The sequence below is a fragment of the Camellia sinensis genome, unplaced genomic scaffold (assembly GCF_055761805.1).
Source record: "Camellia sinensis isolate YWXY unplaced genomic scaffold, ASM5576180v1 Unanchor12, whole genome shotgun sequence".
NCBI classification, from domain to species: Eukaryota; Viridiplantae; Streptophyta; class Magnoliopsida; order Ericales; family Theaceae; genus Camellia; species Camellia sinensis.
In genome coordinates, this window is record NW_028128998.1 from 5,590,721 (window position 1) to 5,604,235 (window position 13,515).

General features: G+C 41.8%; 1 pseudogene across 1 annotated transcript; it reads left to right on the forward strand.

Annotated features, from left to right (window-relative positions):
- Positions 1-249: 249 nt before the first annotated feature.
- LOC145814672 (uncharacterized) lies at positions 250-3,265 on the forward strand (annotated as a pseudogene). Its single transcript, XR_014358017.1, has 2 exons — positions 250-1,942; positions 2,848-3,265. The product of XR_014358017.1 is annotated as an uncharacterized LOC145814672 (transcript).
- The last annotated feature ends 10,250 nt before the right edge of the window (positions 3,266-13,515 follow it).

A 13,515-nucleotide genomic window follows, 5' to 3' on the forward strand; every position in this document is an offset into this window, starting at 1 on the left:
TTGCTTTCGGTCGCCCACTACCTTTCGGCGTCCCTTTTCTTATTTTATTAAATTACATCATCATGATATTTTGTATCCGAGCTCCTATATTAAGGAGTCTCAATTTTGTTTCTGATATAGAGTTAATATAACAGAAATATTACTCTCTCAACTCTCTCAATTTCTCTTTCAATACGTAGTTTTAATTTTTTGGTGAATCATATAACTCTTGTATTCTTGTGTTCTTATAAGTTTTTTTATCTGCTTTTCTTGTCCAACCGACCTAGATTGGATGTTACAGATTCCTAACACCCCCTTCTATTTATAGTTGGTGCATGGTTGTGGTGGCAATCTTTGAAGACCTTTCTCAACTAAAATGCAACTTCCTTTTATCATCATTCTTGTTTGCTGCTTCACCAATTTGCTTGCGTTTGCCCAAGCAGGAAATGAAACAGACAGATTAGCACTCCTTGATTTCAAATCCAAAGTCACTGATGATCCCCTGGGCATTCTAACCTCATGGAATGAGTCCATCCACTTCTGCCACTGGCACGGTGTCACCTGCAGTGCTGACAGAGTCACCATGCTCGACCTCCAGTCCCAAAACCTAGTGGGTTCCATATCGCCCCATATTGGAAATCTAAGCTTTCTTACAGTTCTACAACTCTACAATAACAGTTTCACCGATGAAATTCCCCCGGAAATTGGAAATTTGCAAAGGCTGCAGATTTTACGCCTGCATAACAACTCCATCACCCGACAAATTCCTGTCAATATATCCGCTTGTTCTAGCCTCGTTCGCATCAATTTCGCAATCAACATGCTTGTTGGAAACATTCCAGTCCAGCTTGGCCTCTTGTCAATCCTCCAAGCCCTGTACTTGGACAAAAACAACTTCACTGGAGGTATACCTTCTTCTTTAGGGAACTTATCTTCATTTAATGACTTGAGCGCATCTTATAATAATCTAGGTGGGGCCATCCCTGAAACTTTAGGACACCTAACATACCTTACATTCATTGGATTAGGTTACAACAACTTGTCCAATACCATCCCTGCCTCCATTTTCAACCTTACTAACCTCAAAGAATTTCATGCCTCATACAACAATATCCAGGGGAGTCTTCCCCAGGATTTTGGGATCTATCTCCCAAAACTTCAGACTCTCGCTATCCGTTTCAACCGATTAAGTGGGCCCATTCCAGTGTCAATAACCAATGCCTCAAGTCTGTTGAATATTATGATTTCTGTTAATAATTTTTCTGGAAAATTGCCTACCCTTGAAGGGCTGCCTAAACTTCACCATATAATCATGTCCCTCAATGATCTTGGAACTGGTGAAGCCGATGACTCGGATTTCCTCTCCTCTTTGATCAATGCAACTGAATTAGAAGAGGTGTCTATGGATGGCAACAATTTAGGAGGGATGTTACCAAATTCAATTAGCAACTTCTCAACTAGGCTTTTGAGGTTGTCTCTGGCCAATAATCGGATGTTTGGAAGCATCCCAACCGTGTGTGAATATGTGAGGCCTTGAGGAATATTAAGCACCGGAATCTGGTGAAAGTACTAACAGTGTGTTCGAGTGTTGATTACGAAGGAAATGAGTTCAAGGCTTTGGTTTACAAGTTTGTGTCGAATGGGAATCTAGACGAGTGGTTGCATGTAAATGCTTGGGATGTTGAGGCAAATGTAGAGCCAATGAAGAAGTTAAATCTTCTTCAAAGGCTAAATATCGCCATTGATGTTGCATGTGCAGTGGATTTTCTTCATCATGGTTGTCAAACGCCAGTAGTACATTGTGACCTCAAGCCCAGCAATGTTCTTCTGGACGATGAAATGACCGCGCATGTTGGTGACTTTGGGTTAGCAAGATCCGCTATACAAGGAACTAGTAACTTATTTGGAAATGAAGGCACGAGCTCCATTGGAATTAGAGGATCTATTGGCTATGTTGCTCCAGGTAATTAGGCCCTTGCAATAATTTCCTTTCCCGTCTGTTCCCAGTTTCACTACTATTTTCATGTAACATAGCATGAAAAAACAAACAAACAAACAAAGAGCAACCAAAAAAATATATATATTGAAACGCACACACATTGTGATATGCTGCTATTTTGACACAATTTACACCTATTTTCATGAAACAAAACATAAAGAATAAAAAACAAAACAAATCTTTGTGATATACTGCTATTTTGACACAATTGGAGTTTCTGGTTAACCTGAGTCATCGACCCCATTATATCAGTGTTTTAATCAATTTATTTATTTTGTTTTCTGTTCTTTAAACCATTGGAGTTTTCTGCTTTGTGATATACTGCTTTTCAAGTGCTTTGAATATCCATACAATTTTTTGTTGACATATTGATACAAACAGCCATTGTTATTTGTTTTCTAAATTCTAACCATACACAAAATATTTATCAAATATATATTTATTTTATTGGATAAATTACAAATGCAACCCTTGAGGTTTGTTTAAAATGCAAATTACCTCCTTGTGGTTTGGAAAATTACAAATATCTCCCTGTCAAAAATTTTTATTTAACAGAATTAATTGAAAAAATGAAATTTCTAACTGTTTTTCCATATAATAATAAAATTATCTGAATTATTAATTGAAATAAAATTTTAACATAATTAAAAACTATTAATTAACTTGATGATTTATTAATAAAAAGGTTTATTTGTTATGAAATTAAAAACCTTAGAATGTAATTTGTAGAACCACAGGAGGTAATTTGTAATTTAAGTAAATCTCAGGGAGTGTTTTTGTAATTTACACGTATTTTTTTATTTTGTGTTCATGTGGTTGCATAGTAAGATATTCTAAATTATGTACACTGCTTGATTTTTGAATTGCAGAGTATGGAATGGGATGTGAGGTGTCGACATATGGCGATGTGTACAGCTATGGCATCCTCTTGTTGGAAATGTTCACCGGAAAAAAACCCACCCATGAGATGTTTAAGGACAGCCTAAGCCTTCATAAATTTGCTAAAATGGCTACGCCAAAAACGGTGGAAGAAATTGCTGATCCAATACTTCTTGAACAAGAAGGGGAGACAAGCACAAACACAGACGACACGCAGAGTCAAAACCATGTTAGCAGAGAGACAATTGCTTGATTTCGATATTTAAAATTGGTATTTCTTGTTCAGTAGAATCACCAAGAGAAAGGATGGATATAAGTGATGTTGTAGTTGAGTTGCATTCGATCAGAAACATTCTTGTTGGAATGCATGGAGGGAGAAGAAGTGCAAACACATTTGCACTATGAGTTGGTAAGAAGACCTTCGGCTGTGGGGATACCTGAGTCATCAAAAAAAATAAAAAAAAATAAATAAATAATAATAATAATAAAAATAAAATAAAATAAAATAAAATTTCATTGTCAAATTTGCATCCTTGAAGTGAAAAGAAATACTAGAGTTAATCATTTAGCATCCCTACACTAACGGATCTTGTCATATGAGGTAAACTCGACATTTTTTTTTCATCTCATTAGCATTCATACATTTTCATCAATATCTCACTTCAGTCCTTATACTCTCACTAAAATCTCAATTTGGTCCCTTTATTTTGAATTTTCGTCAACCTCACTAATGGTGGATTAACGGAAGGGTCACATTACAACTTTAGTTAAAGTGTAGGGGTCAACTATCACAATTAAAAATAAAGAGACCAGATGTTGATTCTAATTGAAAGACTGATCAGGGAAATCATTTCCATTTGCCATTCTATGGACTCTTTAGACTTCAAGAAATGATCTAATCTTCAATGATACCTCACATCACACTCATTTGGATGAAATTGTTTGATTTAGTTAGAGTTTCCTAGTGTGTTAAATCCAAGGCCATGATCAAGGATTACTCGGTTTCTGATTTTATTCAGTGTCTTGAAGGAGTTAAAAGAGTCAAATCGTAATTCATATGTTCAGAGTGTAAGACTAAATTTAATTATTTAGTCTTTATGGTAACATGATATGACAATATAAATTTCAATCCATGTGCTCTGTTTTGGTTGTTCTGCAGGTTGTGAAAGCCACCTGTTTGAGTGATGTGCTATAGCTATGTGTCTTTTGTTGTGCTCTTCCCCAGTATGTGCCTCGCTTTTTTGGGAACGTCTTAATTACTTGCTATAAGGGTGTTGGATGTTGACAAATTGCCAACTACTGTTTGAAAATTTATTAAATAATTTTAGAATATCATATGATATTGTTTACATGACAAGGAACTATGGGGAGACAATGAGGGGTTTATTAAATAATTTTATATCATCATATGCACGAACTATGGGGAGACAATGAGGGGCCATGGCCCCCTATTGAAGTGAAGTGTTGTGCATACGTGATAGCTATTTTTAAGCCATAATAATAAGGGTCCAGTTACCATGTACACCTACTTAAAGTTGTATATCATATGCACCTTACTATCATACTTTCTGTGATTGGTGTTATATATTTTGTGAGCGAAAATGTTATACTTTTTGTGAGTAGTATTAGACATTGTGTGAGCGACGTTACGATTTTTTGTGTTTTCAAGGAAAAATTGTGAAAATTTTGAATGTTATACCTTTTTTGAGTGGTGTTATATATTTTGTGAGCGAAATTACGATTTTTTGTGTTTTCGAAGAAAAGTTGTGAAAAATTTAAATGTTATTTCTTTTGTGAGTGGTGTTATACATTTTGTGAGCGAAATTACGGTTTTGTATCTTCGAAGAAAAGTTGCGAAAATTTAAGTGATATACTTTTTGTAAGTGGTGTTATAATTGTCAAAATTTGAGTGTTGTACTTTTTGTGAGATGTATTATATATTTTGTGAGAGAAACTATGATTTTTCTGTCCTTTTGCACAAAATTTGTGATAATTTTTTTAAGTTATACGGTGTTATATTTTTTGTGTGAAGTTATAAGGTGCACATTATAGAATTTTCTTAACAACACACTTTCCACTGCATATATGACCAACATATAAAGAGATGGCTCCCCTGCATTCTATGCTCACAATAGGGATAGACTTCTCTTTAGTTTATTGAAATGGAGGGTACTGTTAGGCTTCTATGGGTCCACTATTGAGCCTACATCAATAATTCGAACCATGTAATATGTAAAACTTGTCGAATACTTTATTCATGCAAAAAATCACGTTAATCGGATATTGATAGCCACTTGATCATATCATATTTGTGTCAACAGTAAGTATGATTTTTAAAATAAATTGTTAATTCAAATATGATCTGATCATGTGTATATTGATATCCGATTAACATATTTTTTTTGTAGAGATAAAGTACTCGATGAACTCTACAAATTGAATGGTTCAGATCATTAATATGGGCTCTGCGATGAGCCCACAGAGACCTAACAACATTCTCTAGTTGAGAAACCAACTAGAAACAACTAGAGACAACCCTCTACCCTCACAATACTCACGTGAATCATGCCACGTGATTTTTGTGTTTTTTTTTTTTTTGGTCCAACGGTAATTACATATATAAGAAGTATTATATTAAACTAAACCACTAAAGTTTGATAATAGTATAAAATCAACAGTCATCACGCCCAATAGTTACTATAGAAGATGAAATTATATCCACAAGAAAAGTGAGGTGACGTGTCCCTTATTTTATCTCTGCAAAGAGAAACCAAATGTCAGGGTTAATCGGGAGGACCCTTCGATGATTACGTCAATTGAGAGGGTAATTTTTAGGAAAAATTGGGCCGAGCTGCAAGTTGGGCTTTGAGGCCCACAACGCGAAGGACTAAGTAAGAAGGCCATAAAGGATACTCCGGCCCAGGAGAGCAGTGTTACTCCGGCCCAGGAGAAGCGTAGTTATTCCGGCTGGGAGGACTAAAAGTTACTTCGGCTCAGGAATGTAAAGCTACTCCGGTCCGGGGTGGCTTGTAGTTAAACCGATCTCAGAGATAGTCCGGTTATATGTTATTCCGGTCACATCGGTCGGAATGTTATTACTTGGTAGAGCGGTTCAAACGTACCACGGTTCGTGTATGGGAGAACCAATATATGGTGTGGCAAGAAGAACCGAACTACGGTTAGTATGGCTTATTCTACGGTTCGGCATAACCAATGTTATTTCGGTCATGTGGTAGTTCGGCCGAAGAGAAAACCATCCCACTTGGTTTAAGCAGTGGGGGAGGGTGTAAAAGGATAAGCATTATCCTTTTAAGTATGAATCCTAGGAGGACTCTGCATGGAGAAATACAAGTCCTACCAGGATTGTGCCACGGGAAACTTATAAAAACCTACAAGCATCACCTTGGAGGAGGTAATTGAACACATTCTTTCTGAGAACTTAGAGCTTTGTCTATTTGTCAAGCTTACTGACTTAGGCATCGGAGAGGTTTCCGGCACACACCCGCCGGCTAGCTCACGTTTGTGTTTTCAGGTGACAAAGCGACGTCGTACGGAGGAGCGTGGACTTGGTCAACAGGATTATACGAGGAGAATTATTTCCTCCCCGTACAATTGGCGCCGTCTGTGGGAAGAACAGACAAGAACAAAAACCTCTTGACTAAGCTTCTCCTTTTCTCAATCAATGGCACACATTGAAGAACCACCACAGTCCGCCGTCGACGGGCTAACTCCAGACGGGGGCGCGAGGCGAGAAAGATTACCCTCTGTCCCTCCTATGGCAGATCTGGAGTCCCAACAACATAACTCCAGGAGGAGTGGCAGGGGAAGGCGGATTAACAGCCCTCGTCACTCTCAAAGTCCTGACAGGCAAAGGAGGAGGATTGATCCTCAAGCCCTGGAAGATCGCGTGAAGGAACAAGATGAACTAATTCGAAAGATGGCGGCGGTCATGGAAGCATTAAAACGCCAGATGAAGACTAAAGATGTGGCGACAGGAGAGGGGCGCAAGCACAAGACGCCCCCTCGCCACTCAGAGAATCGTAGTAGGAATACTACAAGAAAAGAAAACCTCAGCAAAGGTTAATACGGTGGACCGAAGTAACAAAAACGGGCGTGGCAGACGAGATAACGGAGAAGATCTAGACAAAAGATGGCTGAGAATCCGCACTGCCATAACAACGGTGTTTAAAAAACCAATATATCGGATTCTGAGCGAAATAAAAGACGAGCCATTTGTCAAGTGGCCAGCCAAGCTAGGGGAAGCTCAGAAGAATTACGACGACAGATCACGGTGCACCTTCCACAAAGAAAAGGGGCACCGAACCGAGAATTGCATGCCACTAAGACAGCACTTGGAAGAATTAGTGGCAGCAGGCCACTTGGACAAATACATTGAAGGAGGAGCGCAGCCGGCCCCTCAAGATCACAATGACCATCCCAACAGAATGCCAATCGACGCCCCTCCACAAGGTATCATCAACGTAATACATGGAGTCTTTGAACCTGAGCGTGTATGCGAGCTCAGGGGATCAATCAAGAAGGCAGAACACTTTAGGGAAGTATTAAGTGCCCAACCTACCATCAAGAAGGGGAGGACAGAGGCAACAAACGTCATGTCCTTTTCGGATAAGGACTTGGAACGAATTTACTGCCCCCATAATGACGCCCTGGTTGTCACACTCCGAGTCAAGGATTTTGACGTCAAGCGGATTCTGATTGACCAGGGTAGTTCATGTGAGATCATGTATTACGACACATTCAAGCAACTAAAGCTGCAAGACAAAGACTTGGCACCTGCAGTTTCTCCCCTGATTGGATTCAACTCTATGCCAGAGTGGCCTGTCGGCAAAATAATCCTACCAGTCAGAGTAGGGAGTGTAACAAAACAAGTGGAATTCTGGGTATTGAAGGTCCCCTCCACGTACAACATAATCCTGGGCAGAACATGGCTGCATGCCATGCGTTCGGTTGCGTCGTCATACCATCAGGTAATGAGGTTCCCTAACGACACCGGCATAATTGAAGAAGTTTATGGCGATCAGATCATGTCAAAACAATGCTTCGCCACAGCGAATGGAAGCCGAGCTGCCAAAGGATACGTTCATTCGGTGGAAGAACCAGAAAGTAATGAACTATTCGCGGACGTCGGCAAAGAGGCTAATCAGAAAGCGGTGGAGGACTTGGTGGAGGTAAAGATAGATGAGAAGAACCCGGATAAGTTCTTCTTGCTTGGCTCATCGTTATCCAGCGCTGAGAGGTTAGAGGTCTTGGAATTCTTGACCTCTAATATCGAAGTGTTTGCCTGGACGCCATACGATATGCCAGGTATTGATCCAAACTTTATCAGTCACCAACTCAATGTCCACCCATCCGCCAGACCAGTCATTCAACGCACACGCAGATCGGCACTCCACCACGCCGAAATAGTGGCAGAAGAGGTAGGCAACCTGCTGGAGGCAGGAGCAATAAGAGAGGTACACTACCCAAGATGGATCTCCAACACAGTGGTAGTGCCAAAAAAGAATGGTAAATGGCGTGTCTGCGTCGACTACAAAACGGTCAACAAGGCGTGCCCAAAAGATAGCTTTCCTCTACCAAGGATAGATCAACTGGTGGACTTAACGGCGGGGCATAACCGACTTAGCTTTCTAGATGCATACAGAGGCTACCACCAGATCGCCATGCATGAACCAGACCAGGAGGTCACATCCTTCACAACACCAAGGGGGTTATATTGCTACAAGGTCATGCCCTTTGGCCTAAAGAACGCAGGGGCGACATTCCAAAGGATGGTCACCAAGATGTTTGAACCATTGTTAGGCAGAACAATGGAGGCTTACATCGACGACATGGTGGTTAAAAGCAAGGATGAGAATGACCACCTTAAAGATCTAGGCGAGATGTTCCAGATCCTGAAGAAACACAAGCTGCGCCTCAACGCATCCAAATGCGCATTCGGAGTTGGATCGGGCAAATTCTTGGGCTTCCTGGTGACCAACCGAGGTATAGAAGCAGACCCCTCTCAGATCAAAGCAATCCAGGAGTTGGAGAGACCAAACTCAGTCAAAGAAGTGCAGTATCTCACTGGTATGGTGGCTGCACTCAACCGGTTCATAAGCAGGTCATCAGACAGACTGCGACCATTCTTCCAAGCTTTAAAAACCAAGTTTGAGTGGGATGAAGAATGCGACCGAGCTCTGGAAAGCTTGAAGGAGTACATGTCTTCCCCACCACTACTTGTTACACCAGTACCTGGTGAAGAACTCTTTTTGTACCTGGCAGTCTCTCAGCACGCAGTCAGCGCAGTGTTGGTTCGTGCAGAAGGAATACAGCACCAGCCCATCTTTTATGTCAGCAAGACATTGTTGGGAGCCGAAACAAGGTACTTGCCCTTGGAAAAACTAGCATTAGCGTTAATGATGGCATCCAGAAAATTGGCGCACTACTTTCACGCCCACACCATAGTCGTCCTCACTGCCTTTCCACTAAAAGCTCTGTTTGAAAGGGCGAACTTTAGTGGGCGAATTTTGAAGTGGGCAGTGGAGTTGGGACAATTCGACATCAAGTTCCAACCCAAGACAGCAATAAAAGCCCAATCTTTGGCAGACTTCATCGCAGAGTTTACTCCTGGAAGTCATCATATCTGCCCAGTCGACCTAACTGACACAACCGAACTAGGGACGGAAGTTGACGCCGGAATAGCGCAGCCCCTAGTAGAAGGTAGTCAATTAAGCACCAAGGCAGACCATACTAAGAACAGCAAGGAAGAGACAAACAAAGGCTCACCAACAGTTCAAACAGAGGACGAAGGACAGATAGCCAACATGGACCTTGAAGAAAACACCATTCTAGACCTCACGGCATCATCTGATCCTTCCACTTGTTGGAAATTATTCGTTGGAGAGATGTGGAAGCTCTTTGTGGATGGAGCATCCAACCGACATGGCGCAGGGCTTGGCATAGTCCTCATCTCTCCAGACGGTCTGGTTATAGAGCAAGCAATCAACCTTGGCTTCCCAGCATCCAACAATGAAGCGGAGTATGAGGCGCTTATCGCAGGACTCAAGTCAGCACACTTCATGAAAGCAGCCGAACTAATGGTATACAGTGACTCTCTGCTGGTGGTAAACCAAATTTCTGGCGAATACGAAGCAAAGGACGACAGAATGGCCAAGTACCAAGAGTTAGTCAGAACAGAGATCAAGAAGTTCGATGTGGTAAGGATAGAACAAATTGGCAGGGAGGAAAACAGCCGAGCGGATGAGCTAGCAGGCCTGGCCTCAATGGCAGATACATCAATCCCTCATCCATTACTCATCGACTTCTTACCAAGACCAAGCATAGAAGACCCCGAAGCAGAAAAAGTATATTGCACAGAATTAGGCCCTTCTTGGATGGATCCTATCATCCTGTTCCTAAAAGACGGCATCCTACCAGAAGAGAAAAAAGAAGCCAACAAAATAAGGGCAAAGTCGCAGCGATTTTGGCTATCTCCGTCTTTGGCATTATACAAGAAGTCATTCTCTGGACCTTACCTCAAGTGCGTTCATCCCAGCAAAGTAGAAGCATTCCTGTTCGAAATACACGAAGGGGTATGTGGAAGTCATCAAGGGGGAAGGTCGCTCGCTTACAGGGCTATTTCGCAAGGATATTGGTGGCCATATATGCAAGCAGACTCAGAGAAATATGTGAAGAAGTGTGAAAAATGCCAGAAATTCGCGCACCAAATACATCAACCAGCAAGAGAACTCCTACCCTTAACTAGCCCATGGCCTTTCGCAATGTGGGGCTTGGACATAGTAGGACCACTTCCAACAGCACCCGGGGGCAGAAAATTCTTTCTCGCAGCGACAGACTACTTCACAAAGTGGGTGGAAGCAGAAGCATTGGCGTCAATCAAAGAAAAAGATGTGAAGAAGTTTGTTTGGCAGAATATTATCACTCGGTTTGGCATTCCAAAAGCCCTGATCTCAGACAATGGCACTCAGTTCGACGGCAGAATTTTTAGAAGCTTTTGTGAAGAGTACAAGATAGAGTTCTACAATTCTACACCGGCATATCCTCAAGCGAATGGGCAAGCAGAAGCATCAAATAAAGTCGTCTTGGATGGACTAAAGAAAAGGCTAGAGAAAGCGAAAGGCAAGTGGGCAGATGAACTTCCTCATGTTTTATGGGCTTACCGCACCACACCTCGGCGCTCAACAGGAGAAACACCATTCTCCTTAGCCTATGGAATGGAGGCAGTGATCCCACTAGAAGTTGGCCTCCCCACAATTCGAAGCGAAAATTTTGATCCAGACCTAAATGGAGAAGCCATAGCCCTAGAACTCAACCTGGCAGAAGAAAGAAGAGAAAGAGCGCTAGTCCACATCGCCTCATACCAACGAGAGTTAATCAGAAAATACAGCAAAAAGGTTCATCCAAGACAGTTCAAGATTGGGGATTGGGTACTACGCAAAGTAATGGGAAACACCTTAATCCCAGGAGACGGCAAGTTAGGCCCAAATTGGGAAGGTCCTTATAAGGTGGTTGGATTAGCAGGCAAAGGGGCATACCACCTAGAAGACAAGGATGGCAAGGCAATCCATAGGCCATGGAATACGGCCAATCTCAAGTTATTTTACTTTTAGCTTTTCTTTTTCAAACATATGTACTTTTCTCTTCCTTCAATAAAATGAGAAATTCTTTTTAGCACGGATTATTCTTTGTAAAAGTTAGCATGAAAAACTAAGCATATTGCAAGCACTTTATTCTAAGTTAGTTGGAAAAACTAACTTAGAGGTTGGCTGGAATAAACCAACACCCTTCCTAAGCCCAGGATAAAGGCTGCAGGATGTTTGGTCGGAATAACCAAACATTATTCTCAGTTAGCTGGAAAAAACTAACTTAGAGGTTGGCTGGAATAAACCAACACCCTTCCTAAGCCCAGGATAAAGGCTGCAGGACGTTTGGTCGGAATAACCAAACATTATTCTCAGTTAGCTGGAAAAAACTAACTTAGAGGTTGGCTGGAATAAACCAACACTTGATACTCTTCAGCCGCAGTAAGTGTATGGCTGAAGAGTGGTTGGCTGGAATAAACCAACACTTGTTACTCTTCAGCCGAAGTAAGTGTATGGCTGAAGAGTGGTTGGCTGGAATAAACCAACACTTGTTACTCTTCAGCCGAAGTAAGTGTATGGCTGAAGAGTGGTTGGCTGGAATAAACCAACTCTTGTTACTCTTTAGCCGAAGTAAGGGTATGGCTGAAGAGTGGTTGGCTGGAATAAACCAACACTTGTTACTCTTCAGCCGAAGTAAGTGTATGGCTGAAGAGTGGTTGGCTGGAATAAACCAACTCTTGTTACTCTTCAGCCGAAGTAAGTGTATGGCTGAAGAGTGGTTGGCTGGAATAAACCAACTCTTGTTACTCTTCAGCCAAAAGGTATGGCTGAAGAGTGGTTGGCTGGAATAAACCAACTCTTGATTACTCTTCACCCGAAGTAAGGGTATGACTGAAGAGTGGTTGGCTGGAATACACCAACACTTTGTACTCCATAACCGAAGTAAGTACATCGGCTAAGGAGTGGTTGGCTGGTAAGCATAGTTTAAAAGCTAAAACCGAAATAACAGTTGGAGTAATAGAAGACATTACAAAGCACAGGCATACACATCAAAACCGGAGTAAGAGTTGCGTAAAATTTTCATTCAGAAAAAGTCATTACAAAGGGGGCTTAGTTCGGTTACAAAGAAAACAAAAAGTACAAAATCAAGAAAAAAGATCTTCGATCTCGGCGTCAAAGGCAGCATCGGCGTCAACTCGAAGACCGGTTTCGGGCGCAAGGACGTTTTCAGAAGAAAGAATGGTTTCGGCTGGAGCCACGGTTTCACTTGGTTGATCAATAGTTAGATCTTCCACCATGGGCTCCGACCGAACTACCTGATCCGCATTCACAACCGAAGTATCCTCAGGGGCAGAGTCTTCATCAGAGTCTTCATCATCTGAGCCCTCAAGGAACTGCTGTTGCATGGCCGTGGCATATTCCATCAGGGAGTTCGGTATAAAGTAGGCTGGGGGGTTGAAAACCTCGGTCTGAGGATCTTGACCGAGCTTCTCAACGGCTCCCCTCCAGCCGCACGTAAAGAAGAGCTCCTTGGCAGCATTACATTGTTGGGCGTAAGCATCCTCTGCCCTCTTGAAACCTTGTTTGTCAGCTTCCTTTGCCTTCTCCTTCATTTCGGCGTCTTTCTTTCTTTCGAGCTTTACCAGCTCACGCAAGTACTTGTCCTTCAGAGCAATGGCAGTCTTTTGTTTTTCAGCTTCGGCCGAACTAACCACTTCGGTCAGTCGGCCGACCTCGCCTCGGAGTTCGGCCAGTTCCTTTCTGGCCTCTGCCAGTTCGGCCGATTTCGCCTCTGCTTCGGCCGCTGCCTGCCTAGTCACTTTCCTCAGCTCCAGTACTTTCCTATGGGTGATTTGGTTCTTCTGAATGGCCTGACAAAGCAACTTCCTTTTAGCCGAAGAAAAAGTTGAAAATAAAAAGAGGAAAAATAGAAATGCGACCGAAGTTACTGTAACGCCCTCAAAATAATAACATTAAACCCATCAAATAAGACATGCGTTTACATATAAACTAACCACATTCCTTTCATTCATTAGAATTCCAAGACATAAGTAT